This window comes from Spermophilus citellus (genome assembly GCF_964194105.1).
Source record: "Spermophilus citellus genome assembly, chromosome: 4".
In the NCBI taxonomy this organism is placed as follows: Eukaryota; Metazoa; Chordata; class Mammalia; order Rodentia; family Sciuridae; genus Spermophilus; species Spermophilus citellus.
Genome location: NC_138185.1, coordinates 229,491,432 through 229,517,828, shown reverse-complemented (window position 1 = coordinate 229,517,828; position 26,397 = coordinate 229,491,432). Strand labels below are relative to the sequence as shown.

Genomic DNA, 26,397 nt, shown 5'->3' with positions numbered 1-26,397 from the left:
ATATAGAGCACAATTTTTCACATCTTTGTATATAAATTATGTTTACGCCAATTCATGTCTTTATACATGTACTTTTTGCATTACAATTCTTATTACACATGTATACCACAATTTTTCATATTTCTCTTTGTATATAAAGTATGTTGACAACCAATTCATATCTTCATATGTGTACTTTGGATAATGATGTCCATCACATTGCACCATCCTGTCTAATCCCCTGTCCCCTCTCTTTTCCTCCCACCCTTCTTCCCTATCTAGTATTCATCTATTCCTTTGATGCTCCCCCTCGCTACCCCACTATGAATCATCCTCCTTGTATCAGAGAAAATATCCGGCATTTATTTTGGGGGGATTGGCTAACTTCACTTAGCATTATCTTCTTCAATGCCATCCATTCACCTGCAAATGCCTTGATTTTATTCTCTTTTAATTTTCAGTTATATTCCATTGTGTATATATGCCACATTTCTTAATTCATTTGTCTGCTAAAGGGCATCCAGGTTGGCTACACAATTTAGCTATTGTGAACTCTGCTGCTATAAACATTGATGTGGCTGTGTCCCTGTGTATGCTGTTTTTAAGTCTTTTGGGTATTGTCTGAGAAGAGGGATAGCTGGGTCAAAGGGCGGTTCCATTTCCAGATTTCCAAGGAATCTCATACTGATTTCCATATTGGCTGCATCAATTTGCAGTTCCAACAGCAACATATAAGTGTACTTTTTCCCCACATCATCACCATCATTTATTGTTGTTTTTATGCATAATAGCTGCCATTCTGACTGGAGTGAGATGATATCTTAGAGTAGTTTTGATTTGCATTTTTCTAATTGCTAGAGATGATAAACATTTTTTTCATGTATTTGTTGATTGAGTGTATATCCTCTTCTGAGAAGTGTCTGTTCAGGTCCTTGGCCCATTTGTTGATTGGGTTATTTAGGTTTTAGTTTGTTTGTTTGTTTGTTTGTTTGTTGTTTGTTTTTTGGTGCTGACCTTCTTGAGTTCTTTATATACTCTAGAGAGTAGTGCCCCATCTGATGTGTGAGGGGTAAAAATTGTCTCCCAGGATGTAGGCTCTCTGTTCCCCTTAGAGATTGTTTCTTTTGCTGAGTAGAAACTTTTTAGTTTGATTCCACCCCATGTATTGGTTCTTGGTTTTAATTATTGCATTATAGGAGTCTTATTAAGGAAGTTGGTACCTAATCCCACTTGATGAAGATTAAGGCCTACTTTTTCTACTATTAGACACAGAGTCTCTGGTTTCATTCCTTGGTCCTTGATCCATTTTGAGTTTAGTTTTGTGCATGGTGAGAGATAGGTGTTCAATTTCTGTTTTTGCATATGAATTTCTAGTTTTCCTAGCACCATCTGGTTCAGGTCAAGCAGAGTCTGGTACAGCATCCTTTGTGTACAAGGTGCTCCTTGTTGGTGCATTTCAGCTTATCTTCCAAATCATCAGTTGTCTTTTCCAGTTTGGCAAACTCAGCACGGGTCTCTGCCTCCTTGAGTTTATCAGTGAGGATCTTTATTTTTTTTCCTCATATTTGTCTTCTGTTTGAGAATACTCTTCTTCAGCAGCATTCGGACAGTCGGGTTCTGGTCCATCAGTCTGAACTGCTCATCCATCTCTTGGCAACAGGACTCTGCCAGCTCAGCTCATTACTCTGTGCATTCCAAGTCTCCTTCAATGATCACTAACTTATGAGCCACCTCTTCATAGGCCTGCCTACTTCTTGTGCAATGTGCTTAGTTTCTTTGAGTTGGATTTCCTGGAGATCCATCTTTTCTTCATATTTTAGGGCCCAGTTTTCAGTAAGCTTCAAACCTCTCTCACTCTCATCCGCAGCTTTTCTGCTTCCTCCAGCTTTAGCAGGGCAGTAGCGAGGCACTCCTGAGCACGGCCCAGGGCAGTAGTTAGGCGCTCCTGAGCATGGTCCAGGGCAGTAGTGAGGTGCTCCTGAGCATGGCCCAGGGCAGTAGCGAGGCACTCCTGAGCATGGCCCAGGGCAGTAGCGAGGCACTCCTGAGCACGGCCCAGGGCAGTAGTTAGGCGCTCCTGAGCATGGTCCAGGGCAGTAGCAAGGCGCTCCTGAGCATGGCCCAGGGCAGTAGTTAGGCGCTCCTGAGCATGGTCCAGGGCAGTAGTTAGGCGCTCCTGAGCATGGTCCAGGGCAGTAGCGAGGCACTCCTGAGCACGGCCTAGGGCAGTAGTTAGGCGCTCCTGAGCATGGTCCAGGGCAGTAGCAAGGCGCTCCTGAGCATGGCCCAGGGCAATAGTTAGACGCTCCTGAGCATGGTCCAGGGCAGTAGCAAGGCGCTCCTGAGCATGGCCCAGGTCAATAGTTAGACGCTCCTGAGCATGGTCCAGGGCAGTAGTTAGGCGCTCCTGAGCACCTTCCAGCTCCTCTTCAACCAGTTGGATCCTGCAGTTCAAGGAGGCTACCTCAGCCTGTTCCCAGGCTGCCCTTCTCCCTCAACTTCCCACTGGAGGCGCAGAGCCCTCTCCTGGGCATCATCCACTTGCTGCTGCAGAACCTGGATCTTACACTTCACCACCTCGACAGTGGTGATCGCACCATGGTGCCCACCCAGCTGCTTCTGATATCTGCCTTCTGCCTCCTCTGCTCAGCACTGCAGCAGCTTCTCACTTGTAGTGTCCATCTTTATCCCTTTTGATTAACCTTGGCTTGAAGTCTACTTTATTGGATATGAGAATGGGAACCCCTGCTTGCTTCCACAGTCCATGTGATTGGTATGATTTTTCCCAACCTTTCACCTTCAGTCTGTATATGGCCTTTCCTATCAGATGAGTTTCAAATGAGTCTCCTGGAGGCAGCATATTGTTGGGTACTTTTTAATCCAATCTGCTAGCCTATGTCTTGTGATTGGTGAGTTAAGCCAATGATATTTAGGGTTATTATTGAGACATGGTTTGTATTTCCAGCAATATTTGTTTATTTTTGTTATTTAACTTGACTTGTTTTCCTCTTTGATTAGTTTTTCCTTTAGGGTACTACCTCCCTCTGCTGATTTTCATTGTCATTTTTCATTTCCTCTTCATGGAATATCTTTTATAATGCCGGTTTTCTAGATATAAATTCTTCTAACTTTTTTTTATCATGAAAGGTTTTCATTTCATCTTCAAACCTGAAGCTTAATTTTGCTGGATACAAGATTCTTGGTTGGCACCATTTTCTTTCAGAGCCTGATATATGGTGTGGCAGGATCTTCTAGCTTTCAGGGTCTTTGTGGGAAAATCTGCCATTATCCTGATTGGTTTTCCACTATATGTAATCCGATGCCTTTCTCTTGTGGCTTTTAAAATTCTTTTCTTATTCTGTATGTTGGGCATCTTCATTTTTATGTGCTTTGATGTGGATCTGTTGTGATTTTGTACATTTGGCATCCTGTAGGCTTCTTGAATTGAGATTTCCAATTCATTCTTCACGTTTGAAAAGTTTTCTGATATTATTTCATTGAATAAATTTTTCATTTCTTTGGTTTGAACCTCTATGCCTTCCTCTATCCCAATAACTCTTCAATTTGGTCTTTTTATGCTATCCCGTATTTCTTGAATGTTCTGCTCATGGTTTCTTACCATTTTCATGTGTGGTCTATGGTCTATTCAAGATGATTTAGTTTATCTTCATGTCTGATGTCCTGTCTTCCAAGTGGTCTACTCTGTTGGTGATGCTTTAATTTGAGCTTTTAATTTGGTTTATATTTCTTTCATTTCAAGGATTTCTGATTTTTTAAGAACCTCTATCTCTCTGTTGAGTTGATCTTTTTTTTCTTGGATTTTTTTATGTAGCTCATTGTTGAAGTGAACTTTCACTGCGTGTATTTGTTCTATTATGTCTTCTTTTGAGTTTCCAGAACATTTTAATCATGTATATCCTGAAATCTTTCTCTGTCCTTTTTCTGCTCTAGCTGCCAGTGATTCTAATGAAGTGTTGTCTTGACTTGTTTGTGGAAACTTTCTTCCCTTGTCTTTTCATGTTGATCATGTGTCTTCCTTTCAACCTCTGTGGGTCTGGGGTGTTTGTTTTTTACCCTATAGATTTGTAGTGCTCTTGTAGGTTCCAAGAGCCCCCCTTTTGGGGGAAGGACGATGTTAATAGGTCCCAATATCAACAACATTTCACCTATGAACAATTTGTTGTTATTAAGACATTTACAGCTTAGTTTCAATGTCCAGAAATGTTGGATTCAATTATTATTTAAAATATAATCAGTAGTTTCATAAAAAGGTTTATGGTTTCTGGTTGTGGACAGTGAACTGGGGGTCAGGTTTAGGATGATATGCTGCTTGGATGGAGATTTGATCTGAGAACCACACCCTCCAAAAATGGCGAGAAAGCTTTTCCAAGTTGGAGTTGTTCTGCTTCCAGTGCCGGGATGTCTGTTGAGGTGGGGGAGCTGGGCAATGGCCTTGTGCTGTGGATACATAGCAGCCAGGTAACCAGTGTAGGAGCCAAGTGCAGTCTGGAGTTCTGCAAAGGTGCTGATAGGTGGTTCTGCTAAGCCACTTGAGTGTCGTGCGTGAGTTAGAACTGCAGGCTTTTGACCTAGAGTTTGGAGTTCTTCTCAAACACAGAGGCTCTGATTTCTGCATGGGGGTCACATTACTGGTGATTTCTGTGAAAATCTGCTGTTTAGAGATCCTCTCACACACTCTAAGATGTTGTATTCTGACTAGGTGAGACCTGGGTCATGGAGTGTCACAGAATGGTGACTCTTTCTGTCCCACCATCTTGAAGTCAGTCTTAAGGTTATTTTGAATGGGACCATTTTCCTGATTTTTTTCTCAGCAAGCCTATTTTAGTAATATAAGAAAGTGGTTTACTTATGTATGTGTGATGTATTTAACTATATTGCTAAAGTTATTTACCAGATCTGAAAGCATCCGATGAAGACATTGGTTCTTCCATGTATTGGATACCCTGCAAGCAGCATAGTCAGACTTTTGTCTTTCCTCTGTAACCCTTTAATTTCCTTCTCTTGCTTAATTGCTATGTTTAAGAGTTTTTAGAAACTATTTTAACAATGCAAACAATCAAAGAAACAAAGAAATGGTTCCTAGAAAACATAAAGAAGATTGAAAAATCATGAAGGAACTAAACTTAATAAAAAACAGAAGACACAAACCAAAAAAAAATAGACATAAAAGACAAGATATGGCTACTCTGATATCCATAAGATTATTAGAAACTATGTTGAAAAATATCTTCTAATACACTAGAAAAACTGAAGAGATTGAGGAAATTCTAAACACCTGTGACCCACACAAATTGTAGCACAAAAATATCAAAATCTAAAACAGAAAAAAATCAAGCAATGAAATTGAAAAGACATTAAAGTTATTCCAAGAGCCAAAAGCTCAGAAGAAGATTCTTAGTTAATTCTAAGAGAACTTTAAAGAGAGATAAGGACAACCTCCTCCTAATATTCTGTGAAATGGAAAAGGAGAAACACTGGAGAAATCATCCTAAAAAGCCAGTAATACCCTGATACCAAAACCAAATAAAGACACATCCATAAAAGAAGACTTCAGACAAATAGAATTGATCAACATAGATGTGCAGTTCCTTAATAAAATATTGACAAAATACATTCAAAAACATATAAGAAGATGGTGTAAATGAGTAGGTGGTCACCACCACAGGGTTGGGAGTTTGGCTCAACATAGACAGATCCATAATGTCATATCCATCTGTGATTCACCACATAAATAGAGGTGAGGACAAGAGAACACCATCACATCAACAGGTACAGAAAAGGCATTGGACATACTTCAGCACCCCATCATGGTTAAAGCACTGGAGAAGCTAGAGGTATGAGGGCCTCATCTTGACCTTCTAAAAACTACATATGACAAACCCAAGGCCACCACCATACTGAATGAAAAAAAAAGAGTTCCTTTCAGCTCAGGACAGGGACAAGTATGCCCACTCTCCCACTCTGATTCTGCTGGGTCCCTGCACTGCACACTCTGACACAGGAGCAGTTTCACATGAACAACACACAGAACAGCATTATTGAAGTGGAAGTGACTGCACTGTGGTCACCAGGGACAGATGCTGAGGAAGCTCAGAGGACACTGGGGAGTCTTTTCCATCATCTCAGGGGAGAGTCTTCCATGGGATTCCCTGATCAGGGCTGTCCTTGGGATTCTCTGTACAGCAAACAGGGAGCTAAGCCAACCCCCACACAGGGTTGGTGCCCTGGTCATTTGGTGAACCTCAGTCTCATGGTCCTCCTGGATCCCAAGGAGTCCCTGAGACTCAGCACAAGATTCAGACAATTTTGCTGCTTGTAGATGGAAGGGAAGAGGCTGAGGATAAGGTTAGATTCCTGCAGGGGGACAGGAAGCTAGCCTGGGTTATCACAGCAGCTGAGCCCTAGTGAGTGGCAGGGGGCGCTCTGATCAGCCAACTCAGTAAACCCTTTTCTTGACAAAGTCTGCCCACCCCAGACCTGGCACCTGAGAACGGGAGCCTGGCTGCCCGGGTCCTGCCTGAGACAATAGGTGGCCCTGAACCTGACTGTCCACACAGTACTGGAAAAGGCAGAGGGGAGGCCTGATGGACATCCAGGGAGGGAGTGTGATGACCCCTGTGCCAGGAGCTGCTGAGACAGTAACTCAGATGTCCTCCATCACTGCCCTGCTGGACTCTGACCCAGAAAACAGCCACCACCATGACCAGAACAGCCAAGAGCTCTCTGCTGTGGAAGCCCTCACCAGGACAATCAGGACACAGCCTAAGTGACTCTAGACACCAGGGGCCATTAGGGCCAGTCAACTCCTCTCCTTGGCCCTGTGTCCATAGTCTCTGTCCTAATTAGTCCTCCTGAGACAATTTGCTGTTACTATTTCTACAACTCCCAGGGAAGTGAACAGGACCCACCTACTTCCACACTCAAGTGGAGGCCAGACGTAGGGCACACATGGCCCCCTCCATATGAACACATAAGTAGGACTGGGGGGAGGATAGCAGGCCCCCCAAGGCAGAGCCAGCATGGACTCCCATCACTTGCCCATGTTGGGAAGGGTCTGCCTCCTTCGTGGGTCATTCTGGGCACTTGGAAGTAACCCAAGGCCCTCACCATGAGCTCTGGCTCATGAATGCAGGAGCAGGGCTGCTGGCCCTGCAGCTGGGGCTGTGTCCGCCAGACTTCCTTCTGTAATGGTCCTAAGTTTTACTTCCTTATAGTTAAACATAACATTAGGTTTCCTTTACACATAATTATTCATATTTGGAAGATAATTTGTTGCTTTTTAGTCCCGGTTCTCCTTCCACAGACACACAGGATTTTGGGGACACTTTGAGTCCCCCACAGGGACACATAGGGAGAGCTGGGCTGGTGCAGCAGTGAAGCCAGAATCAGGCAGATAGGCAAAGGTGGGATCCAGAGAATGGAAGGATTGGAATCCCAGTGCCTTCAGAGCCCTTTCCCACCCTAATCAAGATAACCTGGTCCTGCTCCAACCTGTTGCTAAGGTAACCTGCCCCAGGGATTTTCCCACAGAGAGTCGCCAGCCAATCTGCTTCTCACCTTTTGGTCATCCCACTGAGCTACTCCAGGGCCTAGTCACTTGTGGAGGAAGGAGAGAGAGGAGGGGAAGAGAGCAGGGGAACAAAGGAAGCCTAAGACCCATGAAAAAGGAGGAACAGCCTCACATCCGGGGAACCAGGTTACCAGTGATGGGGATGCCTCCAGTTATGGTGACGATTCTGCTTCCTCACCTGTTGGAGTATGAACTAGAGAAGCACACCGACACAGGCCTTATTAAAGCAGGGCTTATTTAAAAGGGTGACATAGACTTCTCCTGAAGGGAGAAGGGGCCATAGCTGGTTTCCTGGTATCCCCAGAATAAAAGGGGTTCTGCCACTTTTATATGCCCTAGGCTGTCTTTGCTCCCCTGCCCTCTTCCCCTTGTCTCTCACTGAGCCCAGAAGTGGGGCCAGAGGGGCAGGGGAGAGGGCTAGGCAGGCTCTGTGGACCTGGTGACGATGGCCTCACCCAGTGCATATGGAGGTCTACCATCCACAGTTTAGATATGAGGTTCTCAGGGGCTCATCTGTGAATCAAAGCAAGAGCATTTGAGGGGGAAAGGTTGGATAGGAGAGCCTCAACCTAACCAGAGCCTTACCCCAGTACCCCATAAGGGATTAGCTGGGTGGTGACTGTGGGTGGGAGGGCTGTGGCTGGAGGAGGGGGTCATTGTGGTGAGCCTGTGGGGGTTGTATTTCGTCTGTGATAGGGGAGGGTCTCTGTCCTTCCATGTTGGTGTCCAGGGCTGCTCCCCCCCCCCACGCAGTGCTCTACCCTGATCCTACCTCACCTTTGGCCTGGGGAATGGAATAGACTGCCCATGGACTGAGACCTTGGAGTCTCCAGGTAGCAGCATCACAGAGAGGGATGCCCTGGGCTCTGGACAGGCTCCTGCTGCGACAGCCCCTGCCTGTGAGGGGTCTGCTGAGACTTGCCTCAAAGAAGAGAAGCTGCTGTCCTCACCCACAGCCTCTGGCTTTTCCTTCAAGGGCACCTGCCCAAGGTCACCATGAGGGTGTCTGGCCCTGAGCTGGAGCACCCACCATGACCGCAGGCTGACCTGCTCCTTCTCTAGGTCCTCACTTGTATCTACTAAGAGGGGAGTGGACTGGTTGAGTCACCCAGGGAAGGCCCTGGAGGAACTGGCAAGTGTTTGGTCCATCCAGCCCTGAGGAGCAGGCTCGAAAACTCCTAGGACCCCTGCAACAACCAGGAGGCCTTCACCATGACCAGACTGGACCCTGCAGACACAGCCCCCATGACTGTGACCACCCTGGACCCTGCAGACGCAGCCCCCATGACTGTGACCAGCCTGGACACTGCAGACGCAGCCCCCATGACTGTGACCAGCCTGGACACTGCAGACGCAGCCCCCATGACTGTGACCAGCCTGGACCCTGCAGACGCAGCCCCCATGACTGTGCTCTGGGTACAAAAGGCACATCCTGGGGCTTCGTGCACAAGGTCTCAGGTTGCCTCAGCTCTGAAGTGCCCCTCTTCCTATGGGGACAGTGTGGAGAAAGGGCCTTCCTGCCAGCCTCCGTGGCACCATCTCCACCCAGAGCCTCAGAGCCCTGGAATCCTGTTTCTCCTCTAATTCTCTGGCAACGTCCCTTGGACTGCACAAGCAGGTGCCCTCTTGTGCTCTGCTTCATGATGGCAGCATGCAGGGTGCCTGGCCCCTGGTCACACAGATGCCCAGGCCACCTGCTACAGGGGCTCCAATCCCACCCAGTGGCAGAACACCACTGAGCACAGCTGTGCCTTCATTAACTGCTGTGTAGGAGCTGCAGTGGCACTGGGGGTCAGAGCCCATGCAAGAAGGCAGGACAGACACCACTTCCTGCAGTGAAGAAGAGACATGTGTCCCTAGGGGCACTGAGGACATAACCCATGAGGTGGTGGCAGGTCCCAGGTCTCCCCACTGTGCAGGCCTGGTGCAGACTCTGTGCAAACCTGACTCCACAGATCCCTGGGATCTGCTCCTGATGGGGCTTGTGGCCAGGAGAGAAGTGGGTGCTCAGAGAAGGGGACAGCCTGAGAGCTGAAGCAGAATATGTGTCCTCCATGTCAGATGCCCATCTAACCAGCCACATTAGCAAGTTATAAAGAACTTAATAAAACAGAAACTGAAACACTGGCTAATTGTCAGAAAGTTACTAAAGCAGGAATGTGGAAACACATCATGAGAATCTCTAGGTACAAATTTAGGCATGAAAACAGAATTGCCCACAACTTTAGGAGAACCTTCCTGCTATTCCACAGTGGGCTGGGTTCACAGAGTGACCAGGTCAGCATGAGGAGGGACCAGGTAAATCAAGGTTTGTATGTGGAATGTGGCACCAGGAAATTATTATCAGGAGGCAGAGGTCATCCTAAGGGACCTTCTGGTCAGGAGAAGAGAGGATCCCTGTGGTCCACCAACTTGAAAACCACCTCACCCCATGTGGCTGTGAAGAAGTCAGACTCTGGAAACATCTGCATCACACACCAACAGCCCGTGCAGGGCAGGGGTAGGGCCTCACCACTGAGCAGCAGAAGAGGTTCACACCTGCACATGCTGGGGGAGAGTGCCCGAGAGGACACTGCAGCTCCTGAGCAGAAGCTCTCCTTCATCTGCCCCCAGGACAGTCCAAATCCACACCCATGAGATTCCTCCCAGGGTGGAATTGCTCAGAGCACCAGGAAAACCTGACAGAGAGGTGCTGGTGGAGGCAGGGCCTGGAGCTGGGCAGAGCTGTGGGAGAGCAGAGTGGACTCCACCTCTCCTCCAAGGGGAACTTCACTCAGGCCTGGGAGATGCCCTCCTGGACACTTGATATGGAGGAGGGAGACGCCAGGCTCACAGGACATCCTGCGGATGGCAGCCACCTGTGTGTCCTAAGAAGAAGCAGCCCACAGCCCTCCACTGTGGAAAGGACAGGTGGACTTGGAAATCCCATGGCAGGAGCACATGTCAGCAAGAAAACCAACCAGGGACACCTGACTGTAGGGACCCCAGGGCCCTGGGAGTTCCCAGCTCCATGCCACAGGCCCTCACCTGGGCCTCACACTCACTCTGGTGACAGGACCTGAACTGGCGCTGGCTCTCCAGACAGGCCCAGGTGAGAAGCTGCACAACATAAAGACAGAAGGTCCTCTGCTCAGCAGTGCTCTCCTGAGGGACCTGGGCCCAGCTGGACCCCAGGGGAAGCTCACTGAGGGGGTCTGACACCTGCCACCACCTGGAGTTTGTCCTTCAGGCCCAGCCTCTTCTCCTAAAAAAGTACCTAAAACTCTGCTCCTCAGCTTTGCATCCCTGAAGGAGGTACCTGAGACCATCAGCACATAAACAGGATCTTTATTATGGATGAAGACATTAAAGCTCCAGTCCATGGTCAGCTGAGTCCTTTGCATTTACACCTTTCCTGGATGTGCCAGGGTCAATGCAGAGAGCCCCCTGTGGGGAAATCACTCTCCATGTTGCTAGGAATCAAAGGGAGGGAGGAAGAGAGGGGGTCTGGAAATCCCCTTGCATGGCATGTCCATGGTGATTGACATAAATTCCACTAGTCCACATGTCCTAAGGGATCCATAATTCCTGACACCCCAAGGGCTGCAGAACAACCTTAGCACATGGAATTTTGGGAGAATAATTATACACACCCAATTATCCTATCCCTGGACACAAAGATTTCACGTCCATCTCATAATGGAGAACACATTCAGTCCTTAAGGTTGAGATCCTAAAGGCATAAATACTTCAGCTGAGCTCAGAAGTCCAGTGCAAAGATCCAGAAGGTTCAGGAAAACTTGACTGTGTGCCATAAAATCAAAGAGGGGTCACACACTCCTAAGCTCTAGGGCAGGAGTGAATATTCCCATTTCAAAAGGAAAAGACAGAGACATTGAAGGGGACTGAAGCCCAGCAGCACTGACATTAAACCCACTGCTCCAATTCTGTCCTCAAGGTCACCGTAGGGGGAGAGGGGTGCTGGATCTGGGCAGGCCCAGCCCAGAGCCCACCTGGGCACAGTCCCCTGGCCTCATTCTCAGTGAGCTTCACCTACAGCCTGCAGCCTCCTGGGCAAGTGCTACTGACTGTTGCCTTCTCTGCTCCTAAGGTCTCCTCCGCAGCCCTGGCCTCATCTCACAGCCCCATGCATAACCTTTCAGGGCTGCCAGCAGGGTGTCTGACCCTGACCCCCCATCTGACCTCCCAGCCCTTCCTTTCAAGTATTCATGTAAGCCTCCCTGACCTGGTAGCTCTCACAGTCTGCCACCTGCAAAGCCAGCATGCTGTGGCTGAGGACAAGGTCACCCTCAGCAGGGAGCAGGTCCTGGCCTCTCTTGAACCAGGGCTGGGAACCTCTGAGCCCCTTGCTGGCTGAACAGGGGAAACCATGCCCTGGGCAGTCCTGGGTCAGGAGCCCAGAGCTCTCTCCCACAGGCCCTGCCCTGGAGGGTCTTTCAGATCTTCATCTCTGCCTCTGAGCTGGGGAAGCTGGGCCTTGTTGATCCCTGGGGTCCTGAAAACATCCTCCATCCTCTGGGTGCAAAGCCCTGGGCTGCTCCCAGTGGAGCTGCTGGCCTCACCCTCCCAGCTCAGCCCACTCAGGGATCAGGACTGAACACAGCTGCTCACCATGGAGACTGTGCTGAGCTGGGTTTTCCTGGTGGCTGTTTTCAAAGGTAATGAATGGAGAACAGAGATCCTGAGTGTGTGAGGGGACAGGAGTGAGAGGGAGAGTGGATGAGTGCCAGTGTCCTGACCAGGCTGCCTCTGTGTTTGCAGGTGTCCAGTGTGAGGTGCAGCTGGTGGAGTCTGGGGGAGGCCTGGTGCAGCCTGGGGGTTCCCTGCGACTCTCCTGTGCAGCCTCTGGATTCACCTTCAGTAACTACTGGATGGACTGGGTCCGCCAGGCTCCAGGGAAGGGGCTGGAGTGGGTTGGAGAAATTAACCAAAATGGTGGTACAACAAACTATGCCAACTTTGTGAAGGGCCGATTCACCTTCTCCAGAGACAACTCCAAGAACACGCTGTACCTGCAAATGAGCAGTCTGAGAACCGAGGACACGGCCACCTATTACTGTACCAGAGACACAGTGAGGGGACCTCAGTGTGAGCCCAGACACAAACCTCCTGCAGGACACCCATGGCCAGAAGGGGGCGCTCAGCACACAGGAGCTCAGGGTCACCCAGGAGCAGGTGCAGAGGGAGGAGAGAGCAGCTCAGCTCAGCTCAGGCCCTGAGGTCCCTGCCCACCCAGCACCTCCTGACTCCACCCTGCCTGCAGATTCTCGAGGTCCCTCCTCTGCCGGACCCTCTGTGAGTGATTCTTCTCTAGGTCTTGCTTGTCTGGGATTCTCTCAGCACAGACCAGGCAATTTTGCAGATGATGATTAATTTTCAGGGACATTTCCTGAACAGCATCTTTAAAGTGAACTCTATGGATTTTTCTTTTCCTCATTGGGGATTGAATCCAGAGTGCTCCACCCTTGACGTCCATTCTAGGCTTATTTTTGTCTTATTTTGAGACAGTTTCTCCTTAAGGTGCCCAGGCTGACCTTGAAGTTATGATTCTCCTGCCTCAACCCGCAGTGTCCCAGGGGCTACAGGTGAGTTCCCCACACCTGTGAACTTTACACACTCCTGACGCCATGTCACTCCCTGTCTGTTCAGGTGATTCCTAGTCCCCTTTCCATGACTCCTTCCCTTTCCCCCTTTACCCAGTGACCTTTCTGAGATGGATCATGGTCACAGAACGCAGTTCTCACTGGAGCCCACCTACTGCCAGAACTTTCCACCCCTGGGGACCATTTGCGAAGTCTGGAGGGATAGTCCTGTCTTCTAGATTTTAGAGACCAATGAGGCTGCCATACATCCAGCCATCACAGAACAGCTCCCACAGTGAGGAATTATCTGACACAAATGTCCATGGAGTAACCAGAAAAATGGTGACAGAAAACCCTAAATTTTAATAAAACGTACAAAAATGTGTGTATTCAGAGTGAACCTTGGTGTGTATGGGCTGTCTTTCGCTCATGATGACGCCTTGTGACACCCAAACCTCATACCCAGGGCTCCAAATCGTGGACACACCCACTCCTTATGTAGCTGTGCATGACCTGTGCACAGAGGTGACCTAAGCAAGGTCTTTAGAGAAAGGGGCTCCCTGGGAAAGGACCCAGGAGGGAGAGTGGTCAGCTATTCAGGTTGGCTCTGCCACTTTAGGGCCTCAGAACCCTGAAGACACACTGTGACCAGAACCACACTGACCCCATCTCACTATGAGCTGACCCTGAGCCTGAGAAGCCCCAGGACAGCTGGCTCCTGAGGAGAGGCAGCGTGGAGCCTGCCTGGGTTTCCAGCCACTGTGGCTGCATTGCAGGGTCACAGACAGGGGCACCTGGGTCTGTCCCTGTTCACATCAGTGCCCAGCCTGTCCTGAGGGTCTGGCTCCAGTCTGGGTGAGGATGATCAGTGGCAATGTTTATGTCCCAGATTGTCCTAAGCTAGTCCTGGATCAATCCAGAAAATTAAAACATTTGTGTATTTACAAAATGTGATTTTAGAGCTATAGCATTGGATTTTGTGTAACAAATTTGCAAATTGCCAAGTTAGAGTGTTATGTTTTATAACAACTTGTGCCACTAATATGTCTGTCAGTAATACTTCCAAGTTTTTCTACATTTTAATATTTTGTTTGTGAATATAACTGTGCAAAATGCATGTTTCATTTGGTCATATTTACATAAACATAAAAAAATTTTATACCAGAGCAATTGCTTCCTGCCTGTATTTCCTACCTGACATTTTCCTGCCTATTACCATCTCTTCTATTTACTCCCTATTTTTCTTCATATTAAATACAAATACACTGATGTCCCTTTATTGTATACCTCTGGTAGCCTGAGACATACCTGGATAATAGATCAGCCTTGTAAATTTATTGTAATTTCATGAAAAATAGGGATATTTCATCTAAATAAAGACAGAAGTTTCCCCATATCCGTCTTCCCCAGTGCTCTAATTTCTGTCTGCTTTGCCTCATTGAAACCTTAGGACTAGCTCTGGGGACTTTGCTCAGCTAATTCCCAAGGCTGATAGGTGCTAGGGTCACCTTCCATAAACATGATGCCCCTCACTTGCAGAGACTCTGAGTTTGATTGCTGAAGCTCCCATTTCTGATTACAACAATTGTACAAAGTTAAGTAAGTTAGATTTAGGTATTCACAGTTGAATATACTTTCAAAAACCTGAATAAGCAATGACATGTTGTATATTGTGGCCTTTCTCATGTAAGGGTGCTTAATCATTAGTGTCACTAAGAATGTCAGCATCTCTCTCCATCAGACACACAGCTGGCCATTCCAGCTGTATTTTCACACTTACACTGAAACCTAGCTCTAGTGAGGCAGAGGACAGCACCCTGATGCAGAGGTGCCAGGCGCCATGATGGGTCCCAGGCTGTGCACACCCAGCTGTCCATCACCTGTCCCTCCTGGGTGTGGGGAGCCCACCAGCTGCTCTGCCCCAGTCACTGTGAAGCACAGCCTGGCTGTGGGCCACAGGTGCCCTGTGAGCTGCAGAGCCCCAGGACAAGGCCCTCTCTGCACTTGGCCCTCACCACCCACCCTCACCCTCACCCTCCCTGCACCTTCCCATCTCCAGGGGCCACTGTCCTCTCTCTTTCCAGGACCTGATGCAGTAGCTTCCTCACATGAGGGATGGTGTGGTGGAGGTCTCCCTCTGCCTGACCCATTTCAGCTAGGTCCATGTGCTCCAGAGCCATGCCCATAGCCATATGGGACAGGATGACATTCTTCTTGGGTAACTGACATTCTTTCCTGCTGGACAGCATATTATCCATACCTCCATTAAGGGACAACATGGTGATCATGAAAAGTACTTTAACACCTCAGTGCGCACTGGGCAGAGGTCCTATCCAGCATCACTGCCTGCTACTCTAGGCAGTTCCTGAGGCTGAGGGTTCACAAGGAGAGAGCTGTGCTGCAGCAGGTTCTGGAGACCAGGTGCAAACACCCAGGTGCTGCTCCTGACCAGGGCCCTGAGGCTGCAGCACCACATGGCAGAAGGCAGGAGGCAAAGAGAGGCAGATGGGGCTGGAACTCTGAGTGTTGCTGGGGTCCCACTGGGGCTCAGGGTGCCAGGAAGGCTCTACCAGCCCTGGGGAGTCTCCCATTAAATTGTCATTGATCCACACCTGCAGCATCACCAGTGAACCCCATCATCTGCTAGATTCCTAATTATCTGCATTGATAATGTCATCAAATTTCACAAGGGACACAGTTCAACTGTGGCCTCCATGACACACATCAATAGTTAAAGGGTACTAAAAACTCCTGGTAATAGGATGCTCCTCTGTTGGGTCTGAGAGAGCAGGAGATCACAGCCCTGTGACCTTAATGCCCAACTGTGCTGCTGCTCCTCCCACAGTGACCTCTGTGACATGCCAAGCATCTCCACCATGACCATGAAGGACACACAGGGCTGCCTCCTCAAGGTGACCTCCCTTCTCCTGTGACTGCCTGAGCTGAAGGACCCACTGTACATCTGTGGTCAAGCAGAGCCACCCTGGAGCTGACCCACCAGAGACAGGGACTCACTTGATTAATCCTCCTAGAACCCAGGACCTTAAGAAGAGGACCTGTCCTCTCCTGGTTGACCCAGTGTGACCCATGGCTCTGCCCCCAGATCCACAGGCCAAGGAGCCCAGTGTCTGATCACACTTGAGATCCTGCCCAGGTGATAAGAGATGAAGACATCTGCTGACTTTGAGGAACAGCAGCAGTGACCCTGGAAGAGCAGCCTGAGTTACACTTGCTCTGCCCCAGTCAGATGTCCCCAGAGGCAGAGAGGACCAGAGACCAGGGAGGGCAGGACAGGAGCTCACAGGTGGTGAGGGGAGGGCTGCACAGTGTCCATGCACTTTGTTCCAGGAGGAAGGAGAAGCCCAAATCCAGGGGCACTGCAGGGATGCTCCTGGCATCTGGGACGCTGTAGCTGCTGCAGACAGTGGGGACCTGCTGCCTGGGGACACAGCACATGGGTCCGCAGAGCAGGGGGGAGAGGTGGACAAGCTGAGCCCTCCACATCTGTGGTCCCAGCAGAAGGACTTCCCTCATCTGCACCATCACAGACTGAGGCTGAGAGGACGAGGGTCCAGGGACCTGTGCTCCACCCTGCACTCACTGCTGCCCTGGTGGGGACGATGGCACAGCTGTGCTCACACTCTTATGTATCAGTACAGCTGCTTCAAGTCAGCCAAAGGTGCAGAGGGGAGTGGGAAGCCAGAGGCAGACCCAGTGAGCTGACAGGGGCCTAGAATTCTGAAGATGGAGAGTCATCCACCAGGACCATCATGGTCCTTAGATGGACACTGGGTGCAAAAAATTCACACCCTGTTTTTTGTTTTATCCAAGAAGGGACCCACAGAACCCACAAGCCCTGTCCTGTACTGTCCTTGAGATGCTTCATGGAGCAGAGGGATTGAGGAGAGAAGCACATACCTAGATGCTGGGCTAGGATGTCACTTACATCTTCCTGGACAGTGTGAGCAACATGTTTAATATTATGAGTTAATCTTTCTTGAATAAAATGTCACCAATCATCTCTAACATGTTCAAATTTGCTCTGAGCAGACCTATCTCTGAGGCCTCCACCCAGAGCTGCTATATAGCAGGAGGACATGCAAATAGGGCCTCCCTCTGCCCATGAAAACCAGCCCACCTGACCCTGCAGCTCTGAACAGGAGCCCAGCCCTGGACTCCCAGCTCAGCCCACTCAGGGATCAGGACTGAACACAGCTGCTCACCATGGAGAGTGTGCTCAGCTGGGTTTTCCTGGTGGCTGTTTTCAAAGGTAATGAATGGAGAACCAGAGATCCTGAGTGTGTGAGTGGACAGGAGTGAGAGGAAGAGTGGATGAGTGCCAGTGTCCTGACCAGGCTGCCTCTGTGTTTGCAGGTGTCCAGTGTGAGGTGCAGCTGGCGGAGTCTGGGGGAGGCCTGGTGCAGCCTGGGGGTTCCCTGCGACTCTCCTGTGCAGCCTCTGGATTCACCTTCAGTAGCTACTGGATGCACTGGGTCCGCCAGGCTCCAGGGAAGGGGCTGGAGTGGGTTGGCCAAATTAACCCAAGTGGTGGTAGCACCTACTACCCGGACTCTGTGAAGGGCCGATTCACCATCTCCAGAGACAACTCCAAGAACACCTTGTACCTGCAAATGAGCAGTCTGAGAGTCGAAGACACAGCCACCTATTACTGTGCCAGAGACACAGTGAGGGGACCTCAGTGTGAGCCCAGACAAAAAGTTCCTGCAGGGCGTCCAGGGCCAGCAGGGGGCGCTCAGCACAAAGGGCGCTCAGGTCACCCAGGAGCAGATGCAGAGGGGGGTTGAGGGCTGGTTTCCATATTCTGGGGACCTCTCATTGTCCAGCTTCCCAGGGAGCTCTATGTACATATTTATTGTACTAGTCTGTGATGTCACTGAATGAAACAATTTGGTTTTTAATTTGCATTTCCATGTTTATTAGTGGATCCTAATTGTAAATAATATTGCATTTCAATTGGACATAACTAATGGTCATGGAATATGTTTTCCTTCCCTGCAGCACCCTGCCATTTCCCTTTTCTTCCCTTCTCTTCCTCCTTCCTCCTTACCCATTGCCTCTACTTTCCCCACAGATGTTTTTATAACATTGTTTACTTTAGTGCTTCTTAGAGGACACAGATGGAATATCCCCTGTGGTATCCTCACCCAGGTGCACAGGACAGTTTTGTCAATTTCCTTCCCCCTCTCCTCCCATTGCAATTCCTCCTTCCTCACCTTGACCCCCTTCCTCTCCTCCTCGTCCCTCTCCTGTCTCCATGGGATTCCTCCCAGCACTTCTTCTGTTTTTGGATTGGAATTGGCATTTGGGAGTGAACACTTGAAATGTCCCCCTCTGAATCTGGATTATTAAACTTACCTTGATTCTCCAGCTCCATAGATTGACCAGCAAAGGCTGCATCTGCACTCTTCCTTCTGGCTGAGGGAGACACTGTTCTGTCTACCCACCCCTGTCCCTCTATCCACCATCTGTTGGTGGCATCTGGGAACATTCCGTATTACAGCTGCTGTGAGAAGCCCTGGTGGAAACACTCATGTGGCTCTACAGCTGTGGTGTGTGACTTCTGTTCTTTGGGATAAATCTGGGGAGGGAAGAGCTGGGTCATATCATGGCTCCATTCCTGGTCTCTCATGGAGTGTCCATTCTGCTTCCTACAATGGCAGCACTGATTTGAAGTCCCACCAACAATACATCTGTTCATCTCTTTCCCACATTTGCCAACATTAGTTATTATTTGTGTTCTTGATGATTGCCTTCTAATTAGAGTGAGATGAATTCTCAATGTAGTTTCAATGTTCATATCTCAACGGCCAGAATTGTTAAGTATGTTTTCCTATATTTGTTGGCCACCTGTGTTTCTTGCCTTGAGTAGTCAGTTGTGTTCTTTCCCATTTACTCATTGGATTATTGGTTCTGGTCATTAACTGTTTGGGGATCTTTATGTACACAGCATGTCAGTGCCCTACTTCAGATCAGGTGACCACAGTCTCCCATTCCCAAGCTCGCTCCTCACCCTCTTGCTGTTCCTTTGCTGTGCTGAAGCTTTTCATGTGATACTGTCCAACTCACCGATTCTTAGTTTCTTTCTTGCACTTGAGTAACCTGGTTGAGGAAGTGGGCGCCTGAGTCAGTACAGAGGAGGGTTGGTGCAATATTGGATTCTTAACACTTGCAGAGTGTCTAGGCTAATTCTTCAATTTCTGATCAACATTGAGGTGACTTTTTCTAAGGTGAAAGACAGGGACCTATTATATTCTTTTACATATTTATGTTGAGGTTTTTCAACTCCACCTGTTGAAAAGACTGTCATTTCTTCAACATGACTTTGGAATCTTTGTCCAGTGCCAGATGACTGCACTTAGGTTGGATTGTCCTGTACCTTCTACTCTATCCCATGGGTCTTCTGCTTTGGTGCCAGTGCCATGCTGGTTTTGTTACTGCAGCTCTGTCACGTAATTTGGGGTCAGATATTGTCATCTCCAGGTTTGCTCTCTCTGCTTAGGATTGCTTTGGCTATTGTGTGCTTGAAATTTCTCCACACAAATATAAAGACATTTTTTTCTGATTCTTTTAAGAAAGTTTTTGGTATTTGTTGGAGATCTCATTGACTCTGGTGACATTTGGGTTGGTTTGGTCATTTGATCATATTCATTCTGACTGTACAAGAGCATGGTGGGTCTTTCCTTATCTAAGGTCTTCAGTTTCTCCCTGTGATGTTCTTTTTTTTTCCAATATATAAATCTTTCTCATCCTTGGTTGAATTTTTTCCAACTACTTTTAAGATCATTTAGAATGGGATCATTTTCCTGATTTCTTTCTCAGCAGGCCCATTCCAATAGTATAGAAAAGTGGTTTACTTATGTGTGCATGATATATTCAGCTGCAGTAATAAAGATGCTTATCAAATCTTGAAGCATTATTTGTCTAACATGAAAATTAGTTGCTTTTATTTACTGTTAGAAACAATTTTATGAAAATGTTTTGTATCCCTTTATGTGGTAATTGCATTAAGTAGCTAAGAAAATAAGCAATGTATGAAAAACTTACGTAAGTAGCTGCCTACAGACCAGTTTCTTCCTATTGATCTCAGGTGGCAAGAGAGAAAAGCAATAACATCTTCTGTATAATAAACAGGAGCAAATCCTGCAATGAAAATGTGATTAAAGCTAAATTGTTCAATTCACTGATTCTACATCTTTCCAAAATCATCTGTCTGTGCAATCCTACTTCCTAAGGAATAAACACATAGCAAAGTGGTTCTAAAAAAACCTACTGAGATAATTCAACAGAACTTCTGGCATTAGAGGGAATGGGAAGTCTAATATCCAAATGATGAAACCAAGACTTTCCAGTCTCAGGACTGAAATTAAGCATCAACATCCGTATGACTTCTCTAAAAGTGATCCTAGGGAAGAAGTAAGCTGCTCCTCTTCTTGGTCTTCCTTGTGTTCGAGTTCACCTAACTCAGTCTGGACCCTGTCCTTGGGAGCCAGGTTCCACGTCCACGATGAGGTCCTCTTGTCGTCTGCTCTGTCCTGGGTCTCTTGGGCTCCCCTCTCATGTTGTCGGGCTGTTTCTATTCCCACAACCCATGACGGTTCCTTCATGTCCTTGGTGTTGTTCATGTGATTCTCTCAGCCTGTCCTGTGGCTGTCCCTCCTGGTCTTCTTCAGTGTCTGTGATTCTCACATCTCCTTCACCTTGACGTTGGGTCCCATCTGCACCCTCACTGCTGCTGAGACCACGACTCTCTCTCGAAGCTCATCAGGCTCCAAGGAGTCATGGGCCTGTCTGTGGCCAGACGTTCCTGGAGACAGACAGCAAGGCCTTGATTTTCCCTCTCTTTGTTTCATGTTCAGCAATTTCTTCCCAGGAAGAAACTGGTTGTAGGCAGCTGTTTACCTGATTTTCACACAGTACCCATTTTCCCTGAGGACTGACAGCTTCAGCTTCAGCTTCTGTGGCTGTGAAGAAGTCAGACTCTGGAAACATCTGCATCACACACCAACAGCCCGTGCAGGGCAGGGGTAGGGCCTCACCACTGAGCAGCAGAAGAGGTTCACACCTGCACATGCTGGGGGACAGTGCCCGAGAGGACACTGCAGCTCCTGAGCAGAAGCTCTCCTTCATCTGCCCCCAGGACAGTCCAAATCCACACCCCATGGAATTCCTCCCAGGGTGGAATTGCTCAGAGCACCAGGAAAACCTGACAGAGAGGTACTGGTGGAGGCAGGGCATGGAGCTGGGCAGAGCTGTGGGAGGGCAGAGTGGACTCCACCTCTCCTCCAAGGGGAACTTCACTCAGGCCTGGGAGATGCCCTCCTGGGCACTTGATATGGAGGAGGGAGACGCCAGGCTCACAGGACATCCTGCGGATGGCAGCCACCTGTGTCCTAAGAAGAAGCAGCCCACAGCCCTCCACTGTGGAAAGGACAGGTGGATTTGGAAATCCCTGGCAGGAGCACATGTCAGCAAGAAAACCAACCAGGGACGCCTGACTGTAGGGACCCCAGCTCCATGCCACAGGCCCTCACCTGGGCCTCACACTCACTCTGGTGACAGGACCTGAACTGGCGCTGGCTCTCCAGACAGGCCCAGGTGAGAAGCTGCACAACATAAAGACAGAAGGTCCTCTGCTCAGCAGTGCTCTCCTGAGGGACTTGGGCCCAGCTGGACCCCAGGGGAAGCTCACTGAGGGGGTCTGACATAGGCCACCACCTGCAGTTTGTCCTTCAGGCCCAGCCTCTTCTCCTAACCTAGTACCTAAAACTCTGCTCCTCAGCTTTGCATCCCTGAAGCAGGTACCTGAGACCATCAGCACATAAACAGGATCTTTATTATGGATGAAGACATTAAAGCTCCAGTGCATGCTCAGCTGAGTCCTTTGCATTTACACCTTTCCTGGATGTGCCAGGGCCAATGCAAAGAGTCTCCTGTGGGGAAGTCACTCTCCATGTTGCTAGGAATCAAAAGGAGGGAGGAAGAGAGGGGGTCTGTCAATCCCCTTGCATGGCATGTCCATGGTGATTGACATAAATTCCCCGAGTCCACATGTCCTAAGGGATCCCCAATTCCTAATACCCCAAAGGGCTGCAGAACAACCTTATCACATGGAATTTTGGGGTACAATGATGCACACTAATCATTCTATCCCTGGACACAAAGATTTCATGTCCATCTCATAATGGAGAACACATTCAGTCCTCATCCTTGAGACCCTAAAGGCACAAATACTTCAGCAGAGCTCAGAAATCCAGTGCAAAGATCCAAAAGATTCAGGGAAAACTTGACTCTGTGCCATAAAATCAAAGAGGGGTCACACACTCCTAAGCTCTATGGCAGGAGTGAATATCCCCATTTCAAAAGGAAAAGACAGAGACATTGAAGGGGACTGAAGCCCAGCAGGGAGCAGGAAGGAGCCCCCAGTTCCCCCCACCCCAGCCCCCAGTGCCTCTGAGCAGCAGGAGACAAACACCTCTCTAGGAAGGGTGGGGTCCAGCCCTGTGCTCCCCACTTTATCCTGGTCTTCAGTCTCAGGATGAAAGCCCAGCCCTGACTGAGCAGCCCTGTCTCCTCCTCATGGGGCCTTCATTGTAGCATTGACACTGCTCCTCGGCCTGGTGACAGCACCCTGTGTGAATGTCCAGGGATTTCAGGAGCAGGGTGTGGAGGTGCAGTTCTGGTGTGATTGACTGAAAGTGAGGCTGCTCTTCCCCTCATGTCCCCACCCAGGTGTAGATCCAGAAGTTGGGGCCAGGCCTGGTGAAGCCCCTGCCCACCCTGTCCCTCACCTGTGCTGACTCTGATTCTCTCTACCCAGCCATGGTGTGAGCTGGATCCACCAGGCTTCAGGGAGGGGCCTGGAGTGGGTTAGAGGGACGGATGGTGGTGGAACAGATACCATTCCACACGTGGTCCTGAGTCCCTGCTGGTCCTCAGTGTTCCTTGATGGAGTTGGGCACATGCTGGTCCTTTCCCCCAGGTGTCCTTGGCCTACTGCAGCTGCAGCGGTTGGGACCTGCCTGGTAGATAGTCAGATTCACCAGGGACACTTCCAAGAGCCAGGTTTCATTAGCACTCAACTGGGTGATACCTGAGGATATGGCTGTGTGTTCCAGTGGGAGACACCCAGTGAGGGAACTCAGTGTGAGCCCAGTCACTCACCTGCCTGCAGGGGGCGCTGAGGACCAGCAGGGAGTGAAGACCAGCAGGGGGAGCTGAGGACCAGCAGGGAGCTGAGGCCCAGCAGGGCGCTGAGGTCCAGCAGGGGGAAGTGAGTACCAGCAGGGGGAGCTGAGGACCAGCAAGGAGTTGAGGTCCAGCAGGAAAAGTTCAAGACCAGCAGTGGAATCAGGATCACCAGCATCACATCTCAGCCCCAGGAGAAGATAGAGAAGTGTCCTGGGTGGGATTGTTTTATGTATTGTAGTTTCCGTATAAAACTCGGCAATTCTTCCATCATTCTTTCCAATTCCACTTCTTAATTTTTTTCAATTATATTTTCACTTAATAATATTCAGTTTTTTCTACTCTAGATATAAATTCTTACAATGCTTAATGTACTTCTGAATATTGACCTTAAGTCCTGAGCCTTGATGACTATCCCAGTAAGGCTGATAAATTTAACCATAGTTAAAACTGTGTGACTTCTTCTCCTTATTTGCTCTACACACAGAGTTGTAGCCACATATCTGTGTTTGAAGCAGCATCACAGGAACATGGAACAGAACCTGAAGCTTGTCCTGCTGCAGACGTGTACAACAAGAGTGCCCCAGCTCTGGAGGCCACATCAGACCCCCTCATCCCTGGGAGCCAGGTCAAACTCCAGTTCAAAGCTGTTGTATTTTTGCAGTTGACTATGGACACGTAGTTCCTGGGAAGACAATTCCCACCCAGGGCCTCATTCCCAGGAGGTTCCCTGTGACCAGTCCTCTTGTTCCTGTCTCATGCTGTGAACAAATGTTCTTCTAACCAGCAATGGAGGGCCATTGTCCCTGTAATGTCTGTACACTGTGATTTTATTGTTTCCAATGGTCCCCAAGAATTCTGCTCTAGAATCCTGGGCTTCAGATGAGAAAGAACACTGGAATGTGCCTTACACAGAAAGCATGTGGGGAACAGTAACTTTTATCAAGTGTGACTCAGAAATCTTGGATATGGTGCCAATATCAACAGTTCTGCAATGTCAGTCATCCATGAGTGGGAGGAAGAATCACCTGAACTGAGCATGAGGCCACTCAGGAAATTTCCAACCAACAAAAGTGACAAGAGAGGAAGTCATGAACGAGCATGGAGGGACCCAGATGTTGGATCCATGAAATCTTCGACATACAGTAATGCAGGGCATAGACTAGAGTGAGGCTGTTGTCAATGCAGTGAATGGCCAAGTGACCTCAGGTAGAGCCATGGAAAGCAGTGGGTGCTGGAGCCCACTGACCCACCCCTGGAAGAGGGGTACAGAGATCAGTGTCATGACAGGGGTCTAGGTTCACAGATCCGATGAAAGAACAGCTTTCTAATCAGATGATTTGCTATGATTTGGAAATTTTACCCAGGGGAACACTTGGCTTTGCAGGTGGTGAAAACATGGAGACCAGCAGTTCTTACCTGAGCCACCCCAGGTCCAGGAGGTGGGTGCTGCAGGCTCAGTGCTTGCAGGGAGTTCATGGTCAACACCACAGGGAACAAGGAGAGGAGCCCACATGTCTTATTAGTGTGCTGTGCTCACTCAGTTAGGCAGGAGGTCAATTCCTGAACCTCATCAGGAGGTCAGCAACTACACCTGCCCTCTCAGTGACCCCACCTCACTAAAGACAGTGTCCACTGTTCTCTCCAAATGCTGGGCTGTGGGCAAGGCAGGTCTCACTGCAGTGATGCTGCACAGGGAAGGGACCTGGGCCTCCTCCCTCACCCAGCCTGCCCTGCATGCCGTCCTGTCTGCTGTCAGCCTCAGGCTGCAGCTGAGAGCTGCCTCTGCTCCTAGGACTCTCACCTGGCCCAGCACCTCCATCCTGTCCTCTCCTGGTGGAGACCAGAGGGCAGGACAGGTGAGGGGAAAAGCTCAGGGCAGATTCCCACCCACTGCTGTCCACAGGCATTGGCTGGACAGTCAGTAGGACAAGCAGAGCAGAGGGTGGTGGGGGCAGTGGGCACACAGCAGGAAGCCCCTGCCCTCCTGAGACCCTGCTCCCTCCTCTCCTGCTCAGTTTGCAGCCCAAAAATCTCACAGAGATGACAGAGAAGAACTAGTCCTGAGAACAAAGAGGGGCTCTTCTCCTGGATGTGGGGAACCCCATCCTCAGCCCTGGGCTCTGTTCAGTCATCACTGAGGGCTTCTCCTTCAGGGCTGGGAGGTGAACCTGGGCCTCTTGCATGCTGGGCACGTTCCTGCCACTCTGAGACCCTCCCAGGTGCAGGGAGGAAGGGCTTGGAGGAGGCAGGGCTGGGCTCAGGAGGGTGGGCTCCCCCTCTGACAGCCTTCCAGCCCCCTGAAACCACCTGCTCTCCTCGCACAGGTAAAGCTCCACTTGGGTTCAAGACAGGGACACATCTCAGGAGCACAGAGGACCTGGGCAGCATGACCTCAGCCTCTCCAGATATCAGAAGAGCCTCACCCACATGCAAATCCCTCCTCCTGCTCTGGGTTCAAATGCCCTCTGGGCTGTGGGAGCTCCCAGCTCTCTGCTCAGACAGGGCTGAGGTCTCTGGGAAGGCAGGTGTGGTCTAGAAGATGAGGCTGCTGGGTCTTGTCCTGTGCCTGGTCACAGTTCCTGAAGGTGAGTGTCCCCAGTGTCAGATCTGGGTCCATGGGGAGGTTGTGACTGCAGGTGACTGACAGGGTGTGACTTTCCTTGTCCCCAGGTGTCCTGTGCCAGGTGCAGCTACAGGAGTCAGGACCTGGCCTGGTGAAGCCCTCACAGACCCTGTCCCTCACCTGTGCTGTCTCTGGTTACTCCATCACCAGTGGTTCCTGCTGGGACTGGATTCGTCAGTCCCCACGGAAGGGGCTGGAGTGGATAGGGGAGATATGTAGTAGTGGTAACACTTACTACAGCCCATCCCTCAAGAGCCGAGTGTCTATCTCCAGAGACACGTCCAAGAACCAGTTCTCCCTGCAGCTGAGCTCCCTGACCACTGAGGACACAGCCACCTATTACTGTGCCAGAGCCACAGTGAGGGGACCTCAGTGTGAGCCCAGACACAAACCTCCTGCAGGACGCCCAGGGC

At 49.4% G+C, this 26,397-nt stretch overlaps 1 pseudogene across 1 annotated transcript in view; it reads right to left on the bottom strand.

Annotated features, from left to right (window-relative positions):
* Positions 1–24,837, bottom strand: part of LOC308647395 — a 30,148-nt pseudogene extending 5,311 nt beyond the window's left edge. The window contains exons 1-9 of the transcript in view: positions 24,778–24,837; positions 21,073–21,134; positions 20,860–20,961; positions 19,240–19,272; positions 17,718–17,777; positions 16,455–16,591; positions 15,299–15,412; positions 2,395–2,621; positions 1,366–1,899 (exon numbers count right to left, since the gene is read on the bottom strand). The product of the transcript in view is annotated as an uncharacterized misc_RNA (transcript). The remainder of the gene's footprint in view (positions 1–1,365; positions 1,900–2,394; positions 2,622–15,298; positions 15,413–16,454; positions 16,592–17,717; positions 17,778–19,239; positions 19,273–20,859; positions 20,962–21,072; positions 21,135–24,777) is intronic.
* Between the last annotated feature and the right edge of the window lie 1,560 nt (positions 24,838–26,397).